Source organism: Rhodnius prolixus, unplaced genomic scaffold (assembly GCF_049639745.1).
Source record: "Rhodnius prolixus isolate KJV_2025 unplaced genomic scaffold, Rpr scaffold_2, whole genome shotgun sequence".
Taxonomy (NCBI): Eukaryota; Metazoa; Arthropoda; class Insecta; order Hemiptera; family Reduviidae; genus Rhodnius; species Rhodnius prolixus.
Window position 1 is genome coordinate 47116797 of NW_027411592.1, and position 14372 is coordinate 47131168.

Consider the following 14372-nt stretch of genomic DNA (forward strand, 5'->3'; position numbering starts at 1 on the left):
CTCAATACATTAACTGTACTTTCGTTCTATAATTTTTCTTATTTCAAGGACGACAAGTTCTTTGTTTGTTCAAACAAGTTAATGGATATTTAGACACTATTAAAATGATTAGGCGTTCTCTTTTTGAATGATAAGAATTAATATTTAGAATAGATTTTAGAGATGCTTACGTGGGACTCGATATGAATGAATATAGAAGAAACCATTGGCACGCACGATTATCAATTATTTTTACCAAATAACTTGACAAAATAACTTTCTGTTTTTTTGGCAATTTAGTATGTACCCACGTTGGCATTTTCTTCTGAAATGTTAGCTTTGGAAAGAGCAAAAATTTTACTGTCCTTCGACTCTTAACGTACTTCCATGTTTCCTAGTGGGATCCTCTATCAGGTATTACACAATTTGTATAAAATATCTACAGAACGAATCTCGTAACTAGTTCACCTTCTAGTGACAATCTTTATTTCCTTTCCTTGCCGTTTGCAACCATTGCCTACCAACAATAATCAATTGTTTTGTACGCCAAAGAATTTCAAAACTATGTGGAAATTAAATACTATAATTTAACGGACTAACAAGGTTCTTTGTTTTCTGGTCTATTTGTTTGCACTAAAACATACATAAAGTTAGCTATTAGTACTTAGTTCTGCTATGTCCTTATTAAAGTTATTATTAATAGATTTACATAATCCATCAAGTGAAGTCAAAAAGGAAATGTAACTAGAATTCTAGTTGCAAAGTGTTTGTACAAATATATAGCGGAAGTTACTTTCTTTTCCAATTAAGAGTCTCGTCGGCGATCTATATCGGTTGGTTAAATAATATAAACAAAATAGAATATGATGTATTATTAAATAATAGTGATATATGAGCGAACGGTAATAATATTTATTAATCCCACTGGTTCTTCTTAAAATAAAAAGGGTGACCAGAGAGGATTGCATAAGGGTGCCTAAACAGAGGCAAACAGAGGTGGTTAAAAAATAAAGGGTCTTGATTGCTTATTTTGTTTTATTTTTATTTCATAAAGTGGCCAATCTTAAGAGGCGAGAGGAGTCACTTCCGGCGGAACGTGCAAGTTCTCTTGCTACCTTTTTATTTATTACACTTTCTTAGGACCACCCTCTTTACCTAATGTAGTCCGGTTTAGAAGTCGCCAGAATAGACACAGAACTAAGACTTAATGCCGACTTGTAAACTTATATTCTATACACACGGATTACGTCTCCAAATTGAATTCTTTTTATGTCACTGCTTGTTTACAAACACATATATTAATAGTGTGTGAATAAAATGATTGATTTTTATTTTTATAATCAATTTTTCTTGAGGTGATAAACACTTCATCAATATCTGATTTTAAAAACACTTTTTTTTGTTGGACATTATAGATAAATTCAAAGAACTATTGTAACATTTTACCATTAAAGGTGAATTTCTTTAAAACATCGCGGACATTATAAAGTCTTTCATTTCAGCCTCATTACAAAGAAATCCTAATAAAATCTAAAATTTGCAAACAATAAATTACGAAATTGAAAGAATGATACTTTTCAGCCATATTTTATATTAATTTTTAAAACTCATATTTCTTTTTGTAGCGAAAATGATCTCTTTTTCTCATTTTACCTCCAGCGCTTAAGAGATTTCCATGTTAGTAGGAACTCGCTTCTCTCTCTGATATCCATATTTTGTTATTTGCCTACAAATGAATAAATGCAATGCTAACAAAAGAATAAAACAATAAAGCAATCAGAGTCAAGAATCCGCTTTGGTTATCCAAATAGTGATGGGTATCCACCATCTGGTATTGAAATATTTATACATTTTTAAAAAAAAGCTACTGACATCCAAAAAACGTACTGAATTTTCCGACATCATTTACCCCCACCCGTTGCACGATTTCTTCTTTAGGGATTCTGATGCCCCAAATCCCATTCATACTACTAATCTCTTCCGACTACATTCTGTAAATTTAGACTATAAATTTCTAATAACTAATTTTCGTCAAACATTTAGTTTTTAAATAATTACAGATTCGATGTTAAGTTAATTAACTTTCTTCTTGCAAAAAAAAAAAAGAGAGAGAAGCCAAAGTCAACGAACTATTACAGGATTAGTTCAATGTTTAAAAAATTGCTACAAAAAATAAAATATTTAACAAAGGATCAGATATTTGATCGTCAACTAAGTAATTAATGTAACATGTAAGAGATTATTTATCTTGAATTTGTGCCCATGCGTACATTTTTCAGAAATCAATGTCAAAGGCAGTTAAAAAGTAAAGGAATTATCCGTAAAGTACTGTAAACATTAATTAATAATGAACGTAAATGTAAAAATATAATCTTAGTGTACATAGAAATTCATTCAGAAGTCAATACTACTATATTTATAGACTAGATCAAGAAAATCAAAATAATGACTAAAGAAATGAAATAAATATATAGATTATAAAGCATTGCAACACACAAACCACGTGTTGAAAGACCTCTGACCCAAACGATGACATTACAAATGGTCATGATGTGACTAGTCGGTCGGTAGACATGGTATGCATCCCAGCCCAGTAATCATGTCACAACAATCAAGTATGCACCGCTAGTACAACTCCAAATACTTTTTGTGTTTCTCTATTCTTTTTCTAATTGTCTATCATGATGATTAATATTCAAAGATTGCCTTTTGATTGTAATAATTATTTTTAAATATTTTTTAAGATGTTCTGTAGAGTATGTTAAAGGTTCTAAATAGTTTCAGCTTATTTATTTAGCTTAAATCAACAGTTCTTTGTTTACTGAAATTAAAACGGAGATCTGCTGTAACGATTTTCTATCCTCATTATTACTTATTAATAATACTACATCGTATTTTATTCTAGATCGTGTTAAACAACATAAGCGACATTACTATTTAGAATTTTTTACTAGTCTTCTACAATTATTCACTTATATTCGCCCAAGTAAATAACAGAGAAATCTATTTAAGGTGGATTTCTTAAATGCTGTTCAACTCAAAAGGTGAATACTTCTTTCCTACTACATTAATACGGAATTTTATAATTTATTCTTCTAATAGTGTAATAAGGAATGAGCACTATTAATTTTTCATTTTGTTATTTTGAAATTTCGGAGGAAAGAAAAGGAGAAGTCCCAAAAAACTACCGTTGAGGATGACTTTAAAGTTTGGGAAATTCAATTTGAGATGAAGTATCTTACACAAGCATCACTAAACTAAGCTTGAGTTGTTGGAGTTAATCTTGCTCTTAAACTCCTTCACTCACAGGTAGGCAAAGTTCATCGAATACATTTTTGCTTCTGTTAATCTCTAAAGAAAGAATAAAAAATATTAGAATTTAAGGAATGATTAATTTGCTGCACGTAAATCAAAGTCAGCGGCCACGATTTCAAAGTGGTTAGGTGAGTGGATGGTAACAGAACCTGATGCACTCGCTTTTTGGAGCAATTATGGAGGAGTTCTGACCTTGGCCTTTACATTTATGTAATGTATCTCCTTAACAAAAACTTACAGTTTAAAAAGTTAAGTATAAGGGTTGATTAAACGCCAAAAGGTACACAAATCAGCAGTACCCAACATTTCATTAATACTTCATTGATATAATTTAAGTAATTTTACTGCATTAACTTTTCCTTCACATTTTTTAGAATTTATTAGATGTCACTGACCCTTATGCTGGCCAGTTCATTCATAATATTATTTTGTTACAATTATGATAAAATGTATATTATATCTTCGTAATTAAATAGGTACTTTATTTTAACTCTATTCCAAATTATTCTTCTGATTTATCTTTAATATGCCCTTTGTTCTGAGTAGTCACATATACATGCATGTTAAAGTAGAAAAAGACTAAGTTAGAGTCGGCTACTGTTTAAATTTGAATCACGGAGGATTTAAAACAATATTTCAGTCTTGAATTCGTCTTACCGAAATATTCGTGAGTACAAATAACATACAGTTAATAACAAGTAGATTATTCAACAATATTTACTCATTTCTCAATTGTAATTTAATTTAGTCCCCCGAATTTTACTTATGGTAAAATACTGGAATAATTAGCTGTCCTAAAAATATGCATATCTTTATTTTATATTACATATATACAACAATGTGGGAAGAACACCTAGATTGAGAATGTAATTGAAGAAAACCATATTAAAGTAAATAAAGAGTAAATATTTTGTAGACGAAAATGGCCAGCATAAGGGTCAGTGACATCTAATAAATTCTAAAAAATGTGAAGGAAAAGTTAATGCAGTAAAATTACTTAAATTATATCAATGAAGTATTAATGAAATGTTGGGTACTGCTGATTTGTGTACCTTTTGGCGTTTAATCAACCCTTATACTTAACTTTTTAAACTGTAAGTTTTTGTTAAGGAGATTTTTGTACCTTTTGGATAGATTTTCATTTTTGTCTATTTTGCTAAGTTACATATCTGCTTTACTGTTTTTTTTAAATTTGGAATAAGCAATTCTATCATTATAACCTGATAAGGTGTTAAGTAGGAACCGTAACTACCACTGGAGAGATCTTTTTAAAGAATGATTATAGTTGCGGTCCCCAAACCATCCTCAATAACAATTTTTTTGAGAAAGCCTTTTTATATAAAATAGGAAGGTATTTGTACGTAAAAAGCAAATTTAAACTGCGATTTCAGACCTTCCTTTTAAGAGAAGTAAGAAAAATAAACGGGCGATTACAGTACTTCTCCATAAAAGGCAAAGAGGCAAAGATTTTTAATCGAACGACAATTCATTAATGTAAATAGGTTCACCCATTGATAATTTTAACGATTGCAGTACTTCCTCTTAGTAGGTGTAAGAGCATGATGGCACTTCACAGCCATATAGAGGAGCTTTAATCACTTCTTCGTGCTAAATTTTATCAAAATCGGACAAAGCGTTATAGAAATATTGGTAATAATAGTTTTAGAAACGGCCTTACTTGGGTGGGGCAAACTCCCCTCCATATGAGGCATAGCGACGAGACTTTTAAAGTGCAAATCTATACAAAATTTCGATTCGAATGACACTTCATTCATGAAAATCAGTTCACTTGTCGATAATTTGAAACGATTGCTATACTTCCCCTTAACTAGTGTAAGAGCAGATCGCCGCTTTAATGTTACGTAGGGGAGCCCTAACTCTATCATCCTACCAAATTTTATCAAAATCGGGCTAAGATTTACAGAGTAATTAGTAATAATAATTTTGAAGGGGGCCTTACATAAAGGAGGCTAACTCCTCTCCCATTCGGTGTACAGCGTCGAGACCCCCAAAAGGCACATCTACATAAAATTCCGAATCGAATGTCACCTCATTCATGAAAATCGGTTCTCGCGTTTAGGCGCTACGTAGTTTACAAAAAAGGTAACAACAACAACAACAACAACAACAACAAGAAGAAGAACAACAACAATTTCTGAAAATGCCGTTTTTGCTCATTTTCGGCAACTTTTTTCTCAAAATCTATTAGGTCTGGGGGGTTGCAAAAAAATTACAGTTATAAAGGAGGGTTTGCCCTATATTTTAAAGAAAATTTGGGAATTTTATCTTTTATAGAAAAAGAGAAAAAAATTGTCAAAGTTGGGTGTTTTTCAACGTTACGCTTTTTCGTGCAGTTTTTGATGATCAACCCTTATACAACTGTCCTACCGGACAGTTTTAATTCACACAATTAATAAAATTTGACTGCTAATAACCTCTGTTCATTTCATCTCAATTCCAGATAGAGGGTAAAGCCCGCTTGAAAAAGCAGGGGATAATCTTTTCACTTCTTTTTTTTTTTGAACTGATGAATAGCCGTTGAAAAACTTTTCTTGAATTGAACGATTGGATCTGAAGATGGTAAAGCGATTCGAAGCGATGAAAGACAGAAACTTAATCAGATGTTCATGTTTTCCTCTTCGCCTCACATTCCTCCTTTTACCTTTTATATTTTTCGTAGATTCTGTTTTTGAGTTGCTGGTCGCGCGAAGGGTCCGTTTCAATAGTTGAAGCCGTTGTCAAAATGGATTAATTGCGAAGTTACTAAGTTCGAAAAAGACATGGCTTTTTAAAATGGATATCCTTTGATATGGATCTTTATGTGTTTTTTATTCAAGGATGAGATTTGAAGCAATCAAAATGTTAAAGTTGTTAAATGTTAAACTACTTCATTTGCTTTGATGCCGTTTTAAAATCCTCTTATGCAATTCATTTTAGATTTTGAAACTCTCAAAAAGACTTTTTCTTTAACCGAATGTTCTAAATTTTTCTCACAAAGTTACAGGGTTTAATGTAGGACCAAGCACTTTAAACAATTCAAGTTTTATAGATATTACAGTTAGTTACCTGCAGTTTACAATTTCTTTGAATAATCGCTAACCTTTAGAAGTACATATATTACAAACTAATGTACATCCTTATTCTCGTATTAAAATGTTTCCATTGCTTTTAATATGTAACTACAGAGTAAGTGTTTTTTTTTATATCCAAATCATATCCCTAAAGATCATTTTTTATCAATGATCTGCGTAAAAAGCAACAATTATTAACGAAAAATCCCTGAACACTGGCAAACATGAAAAGAAACCAGCAACATTAACAAAATCCTTTAATATTACTTAATTCTCTCGTTTTATTAATACTAAAAATAAAATCAAAAAATCATTATCTGATTGTTAGCAGATAAAGTCTGCAGGAGAAACAGTTCTGCTGGCTAAGTATTCCAAGGCCCACCTGATTCCAGCTGTTAGAAGGCATTATCATATTAAATATCACCATATTAATATCTAAAATAATGGAAGTAATTTATATTTAAATTTGATTTGTTTATTTATTTTTGAAAATATATAAACCCTTTATTATATTAGAATTTCTTTTTTTTTAAAGTGAGGTCACAACATGTTTTGATTAACTTGATTTTATTAGAATATTTCACAAGCCGATGGTGAAGCAATGATACTCTCAAATAAATGCTAAAATAAAGTAAATAATTCAAAAGATCTTACAAATTCCTCATTTAGGTTGATAATTTTAGTCAATTGTACTTAATATATGAGTATCTCTGCAGGACAATTGTAAGTGTTACCAACATTATTACGTAAATGACGGAAAGAGAAATTCCTGTGAGTTCACTCCTAAATTAAATAAATCTTTTATTGAAACTTCCTTTTGTTACAGAAAAAAAAAAAAGAAGAAAAAAAATATTGTAATTTTGTGATACTTTCACATTGTCTACATTCATTATCCTTGACATAATATCATTTTAATTAGCGAATAATTAATTAAATAAATGGCTGTCAATTCATTTCCGCTCAATATTTTGTAATTATATTAAAATAAAATAAGTGTAACTCGCAGATTTTCTTATTTATTTCTACGATTAGTCAAATCAAAGTACCACCTTCTGAGCATTAAATTTAGAATTGATTAATGCACAATAATAATTCCTAATTAACTAATGATTCAGTAACCTCTCTTTTCTAAAATTCTATCTCAACGATGGTTAAGGAATGTATAATTAAAATTAATAAATGAAAATGAAAACAATTTATAATTGAAATAAATTTCCTGTAATCGAATTATAAGAATATTTTCACTGATGTAATGATTCTGGAATGAGGGCACATTCTTTGAAATCTTTGGTTATATATTTCAATCAAATAATTCTGTATGAATAATATTTACTTCCTCAATTATTTAAATAATACCCAATAGAAATGATACATCTATACTAATTGGTGTAAAGGGAGGCAGTAATTCCAGTTCTTATAAATTAGTTATCAAACTAAAACAGGAGTAAAATTAATAATATTTGTTCGCTTTTTTAAATAGATTTTTTTGGTATTAGGTTTTTAAATATTTTGGTTATGACAGTTTTAAATACGAAGGTCGTTTGAAAAGTCCGTGCAAAGTCAGTGAGATAGCACCACTGGCGCGTATCGAGGTTATGTTTAGTTAGTAGCGTCTCTTGGAAGAACACACACACCAAGTTTCAGCCAGATCGAAAAGGACAAAAAAGTCCCTTTTCCATCACGACAACGCACCAGCTCACACCTCAGCAGTTGTGGTCGCAAAATTAATGGAAATAGGGTTTCAACTCATTTCACATCCCCCCCTATTCTCCAGACTTGGCTCCCTCGGACTACTATTTGTTCCCCAATATGAAGAAATGGCTGGCGGGAAAAAGATTTTATTCAAACGAAGGAGGTGATTGCAGAAACGAATGGCTATTTTTCAGACTTGGACAAATCCTATTATTCGGAAGGGATCAACAAACTAGAGCAGCGTTGGACGAAGTGTATAAGCCTAAAAGGAGACTATGTTGAAAAATAAAAAAGGTTTACCCCAAAAAATTAAGTAGTTTTTATTTTTGCACGGACTTTTCAAACGACCCTCGTAGTAGAATTATTTTCCAAGGTTGACATAACTGTAACAAATAAAAATTTATGATTATTTGGAGATGGTCAATTTTCGTGCTGAATTAATTTCATTTTTTTAAACTTCCTTAATATCAAGGTTTTTGTATGTTTTGCTCAAATTATAGTAATCGGCTTACAAAAAAATCAATTTCAGGAAAAAAAAAAATGCCAATTTTTTTGTAAAGTTCCTACCATCGAGAACTAAGGAATTTAATTAGTGCTGAAGGATTATTATTACAGCCATCAAGTGTAAGATAGAAAAAAATTGCTTGCTTGAGTTTGGTAGGTGTAACAGTTGTCAATTTAAGACAACAGAAATTGAAAGAAAATATAATAACTACTTGAATCTGATAAGTAAATGAAGCACAATATTATCGCAAGAAATTCAAAAAAAATAAACCGTTTGAAGATTGTAGAATTAAATTAACGTAACGGTACATATAATAGGAATTAAAAGTAAAAATCAAATGATCAACGAGTTAAAGAACTTCAAACATATTATTATTATCTTTTTTTTAATGTAACAAAATAACGTAAAAGATTTGTAAATCCCAGCGAGGTTTTATGTTTACGCATTTCCAAAACAAGGATACTTACTTATAATTGTAAATAAAACTTAATAAAAACTTAAATTTTTACTTTTTTTCCATCCGTTTTTGGCCATAGACCGACAAAATAATTAGCTAGCCAGGCAACATAATTTTAATCATGAAAATATATTTTTTCAGAACGAAATAATACGAAATGTATCTATTAAAAAGGTATCTACTACAGTTATGAAATTATTGTACGATGGTTAAATGATTGTATAACAATCATTTAACAGGATTTAACAATTTTCAGGATTCACGATAAATTTACTTAAGAAATTTCCACAATATTATTGTAAAAATGAAATCAATTTTCATTTCATTATAATGAAACAAAATACCAATATTTTTGTTAAATGATCACGTGATTTAGAAAAGCTATTAATGATGTAGAATTTTCCAGGCATTGTTTTCGACCTTCATCATTGTAGTACTTCCTCAATTTCTCTTGTGGCTTCCGTCAATAGGTATCATTATATTTTTCGCGTTTGTTGCAATTACTTTTAGCGATAATGGCTAATAAAAATAAAAAAAGTGTCAAACTATTATAAAAGTGAAAATTAATTACTTTCTTTATTATTATGGTTTTAATGATTCCAAATTATAATTAAAAATACATTTTAATAACTTTAAATTGTTGATTGCTTTTTATTTTGGATCTTGCATTATATTTTGAAAGTTACGTTTGGTAAACTCCCTCTTGAATCCAGTATATAGTAGTATTAATATTATAATTTTAAAATGGACTTTCGTTTACCTTCCCGTACTATTCATTGTGAAAATTCCAGCCCTTTAAATAATCATCTCAATTTAAAAAAAATATATATTCATAATTTATTTCAAAATACAAATAGATTGTGCAAAACACCTGTTCTTTTTCTTATTTTCCTGTATCTGATTTCATTTTTTAAAAAAAGTTAAGGCTTCTATATGATTAAAAACTTTCAAGACAGCTTTGTGGTTGTTCAAAGCAGTTAAGATATCATTAGGTTTCTAATTTCAAAAATAATATTTTAGAATTTCTTTATTTTTAAAACACATGATTTGATTAATTTAATATGATAAAAAAAAATTTAGGTATGTTATTTATGATTTAAACCAAGATCATCAGTTTTCGTTTTTTAATAAATTAGAATATTTAACAGAAATTTAAAAAAAAAAATGATTTATAGATAAAAATTAACCTTAATTTCCTATAAAGAAAGACTTAAATATATGGATACTTCTAAATTAATAATTAAATTTCATTAAATTGGCCGTACCTCTTTCAGCAGCTCGCTTAAAACAAGTTTAGGTCTTAAAATATCGTTCCATTCGTCTCTTCCGTCTACACGAGATCTACAGCTGAAGTATTATTATAGTAAATAAGTGAATGTTGATGCAAAAATTATGTGGAATTAATATTTTTACAGAAGTAAACATGTATTTAAGGTTCTTCTGTTTGTAAATAAATAGTTTACATTTAGAAATGTTTTGAAGAAGAGAATTAAAGTACAGATTTTTATTGTTAACTTTGAAAGAATAAATAAACTCATTAGATTTATAATAATAAAAAAAAGTAGTTTTAAAGAAAGAAGATGACTTGCAAGGGTAAGAGAATTGAAAAGGCGGAAGCGATTCTCTTCAGTAAATATTCTTTTCAAAAAAAAAAAAAGAGACGGCAGGACAATACCGCTTTACTAATGTTCCAAGGACAGTCCGGGATTGTTTGCTCTTTTTTGTGACATTACGCTCGCTAGAAGAAGCCACGATTCTGCGGAGATCTAGTTGTTAGGCAATCTACTCGACACTTTTTCGAGTTAGGCCGCCACTAATAAAGCCTACCTAATTACCATTCAAGTTATACTGCATCTTGTTATCTGATTCAAACGCATTATCTCACTTTATTGCAACTTATAGCATTTGCTTCAGTAAATACTTCGTTGAATCCAAATGAATGGAATATAGTAGCGAAACTAGGGTCATTCTACAATTAAACAGACAAATGGTTGTACATTAAATCAATACAGTTTTTTGATTATTTTTCCACAAAATCCCCAACAACTTCTGTGCACTTGTCCCATCTTTTTACGAGTCTTCTTATAGCCTCAGCGAAGAATTCTTTATCTTGATTTCGAAGCCAGTTTTTTACTTTTACAATTCGTTGCCGTTGCAATTGATGTCAAGCAAAGATTATTTCAAACAAAAAATCGTAGTTTATAACCTAGGGCTTAAAGAGAATGAGGTAGAAGCACCCAATCCAGTTCGCCAATAGATTGCAGTTGTTTTGGCGAACGTTGTCTGGAAGAAGATGTACGCCTTTCCATTGCCATCCTAGACATTTCCTTCTCTGCAGGGTCTTAACATTGTTCCCAATCAATTTGTTCAAATGCAAATCTTCGTTCTCCATGAGTAAGTGAATCAATATAACATTGTAACGGCGAGGATGATACTGATACCGTAAATTAAGAGCATACTCGTTTAGAGCAAAATACTATTTAAATAGATCTTAAAGAATAAGTACCAACAAATTAAGCACTCAGAAAACTATGTCAAAGTATTGCGTGGGTCCGTCCCCAAATCTAGACAGGTTTCTAATGCTAAACATTATTCGGGTGTCAAAAGAGACTGGCTGCTGCCTCGCCTTTATGGAGCATTTTCTTAGAACTTATTGCTTATACTTCACTCAGAGTTTAAGTCATTTAATAAGTAACATTTGGAAAATTATATCTAATAATTTAGTTACCCATTCAAAACAAATGCTATTGTTTTGTACTATGTCATACTGGAGAACATTTAGAGGTGTGTTCTTTATGAAAATTATCAAAGTAATGATTATATCTCTTGATAATTATGACCACACTCATCAATTATCTTTCTGTTTTATCTTTTAGCTCACACATTTCTTTTGTGCTATTTTCGTTACTTCGTTTCCAAGGAGAAAAGTTATAATTTTAGTTTCATAAAATGGAAAAAAAAGGTAGTGAATTCGCCCATTATACTTATGTAGAAGTTAAAGGCAAGCCTAAAAGTCCTACTGAATTTCGAAACATTAAAGGTATAGATCTAAGAATTTGAAGCGAGAATGTGAAATTTAAATAGCTTTGTTTTTGTAAATCATCTAAAAGAGAGTGAATAAAATTACACAAGTGTAAATAAATAAAATGGTAAAAAAACGTCTACTAAAAATTATTAGAAAGGTTGCATCCTAGATCGGTATAGTTCGTTAAATTCAAATTAGATGCATCACTTCATAGCACGCAATATATCTTAAGGGGTAAGATTGCATCAGCAGGGGGATATTGCCGATTTTAATCTCTAGCTTCAGGGCTATTCAGTGTATCAAGTGGGTTACTTCTGATGGCGTGTTTTGCGTGCTACTATGTGCATTCAGAATTAGGTATATTTTAGATATTGATTAATTTTATCTACTATGTATCCGAATTTACATAACTAGTGGCTTTGTAGATATAAATGCTGTTTAAATAGTTACTTTATTCATTTCTAGCAGCAAATATCATCACTAGTGAGTAAGTTTATGAAGTTAAGGGAAAGGCAGAAAAAGAATTAAACGCAATCAAGACGTTCTGCTTTAAGAGATACATGACTACTATTTTTACATATTGGATTAGATGTTTTTAAATGTAGCAAGGTTTATTGACTTTTACCGTACAAATCAAAACATCGACTCGAAAACGCCTGGAAATAATAACTTAAAATGGAAGAAATACCTTATTCACGAACCTCTCTGAAATAGTTTTATTTGTCTCTAATCACAAATCCCTGTATTTTACTGACGATTCAGCCTCATTCACTCAGCATTCATACAAATAAATACGTTCAACCTAAACATTCATTCCTTTAAAAATCTTGAATCCTAGCTCGTATTTGTATGCACATCTATTTACATTGGATGGATTACGGAATATTTCTGCCATCCTCCACACTTCATTTCTTTCCACATAAATTTGCCATATTCAATTCAATAATTTCCTAAAACAAGGTAATAAAGGCAATAGATATAAAAGATATTGTCAATGACTTTTAAAGCTATTGTTTATGATTGAATCGTAATGCAATCACTTTTCCTTTCTACGATATAGCATGATTTTGTAAAAAAGAGATTTTTAATCGTAGAACGCGTTGTTTCCAATTAAATGTTAGTTATAAATAAGAAATATAAATACGGATTCACCGAAAGCAGTCGAAAATTAGCAGTCAATTTGCAGGGTAACGCTTTACTAGAATGTAAGAGTAATTGGGGAAAATAAAAACGGATTTTTAGTTGTGTTTGGTTATAATTTACATAATTTTACCCTAATATTCAAGTAGTTTTATTCAAAAGGTTCTATTATGGGTCCTAATGGCATATTACGAGGTGTGGCTATTAAATAACGAGACTGATGCTGCTACAGAAGAACTATGCATGCGCCAAATCCTAACGACCGACAGCTGTGCAGAGTAAAGCCTTCTCTTTCGATTGCAGCGTCTCACGTGTTTGCAAAAAAATCTGTCTGACTGGAACCGTCGTTTGTGTAAGAGGTGTTAGTTTCGTTTTGCCGAAAACATGATACTACACATGTAGTAGAGCAACGCATTGTCGTGAAATTTCACATGAAACTGGGTAAAACCGCTACTGAAACTTATCTTTTATTAAAAGAAGTTTATGGCGATGAATGTTAATCACGTGCGCGAGTTTTTGAGTAGTTCAAGCGTTTCCAAGATGGCCGAGAAGACGTCGGAGATGATGACCACCCGGGGTCGCCCTTCCACGTCCAAAACGGTTGAAAATATCGATTATAATTAAACAACATTACTAATAGTGAGGTGCTTGCTCAACTCCGTTCTCCATCAAGACAACGCGCCGGCTCACACTGCATTGTCTGTCAAGAGGTTTCTAGCCAAGTACCACATCCCAGTTTTCCGCCTTATTAGCCTGACCTGACCACATATGACTTTTGTCTGTTCCCTAAAGTCAAATCTGCATTAAAAGGAACACGATTTCAGTCTGTTGAAGCTGTGAAAGAAAAAGCGGCACGCGTCATGCAGGAGCTCACAGAAAAAGACTTCCAGCACTGTTTCGAACAATGGTATATTCGCATGGAGCGTTGTAGTGATTGGGGAGGGGTGTATATTGAAGGTGATAATAACTAAATATGTTTAAATTTAAAATAAAATGTTTTACAGCAATAGTCTCGTTATTTAATAGCCACACCTCGTATATCAATCACAGTTATCTGACTTAAGAAACAGAAATAAAAACTTACAGTTTTATCAATCTACAATAACCTATTTCTTGCGTGAACTTTTTTTTAAATTATTATTGAAGAAGTTGTTCAAATGAAACATTAGATCCCAAAATTTGCAATCT

General features: G+C 30.8%; 1 protein-coding gene and 3 long non-coding RNA genes across 4 annotated transcripts in view; 1 reads left to right on the forward strand and 3 right to left on the reverse strand.

The window, feature by feature from the left end:
- Positions 1-12022, reverse strand: part of LOC141449781 (uncharacterized) — a 48560-nt gene extending 36538 nt beyond the window's left edge. The window contains exons 1-2 of the long non-coding RNA XR_012455691.1: positions 11748-12022; positions 10285-10366 (exon numbers count right to left, since the gene is read on the reverse strand). This is a non-coding gene — a long non-coding RNA (uncharacterized lncRNA). The remainder of the gene's footprint in view (positions 1-10284; positions 10367-11747) is intronic.
- The window catches only part of LOC141449780 (uncharacterized), a 195860-nt gene that overhangs the window by 152199 nt on the left and 29289 nt on the right, over positions 1-14372 (reverse strand). The gene's annotated exons all lie outside the window — the stretch shown is intronic.
- LOC141449772 (uncharacterized) overlaps positions 1-14372 on the forward strand; it is a 255913-nt gene that overhangs the window by 1752 nt on the left and 239789 nt on the right. The gene's annotated exons all lie outside the window — the stretch shown is intronic.
- LOC141449777 (uncharacterized) lies at positions 9624-10126 on the reverse strand. The gene is made up of 2 exons (XR_012455685.1): positions 9891-10126; positions 9624-9812 (listed from the first exon to the last, which is right to left on the reverse strand). It is a non-coding gene; the product is annotated as an uncharacterized lncRNA (long non-coding RNA).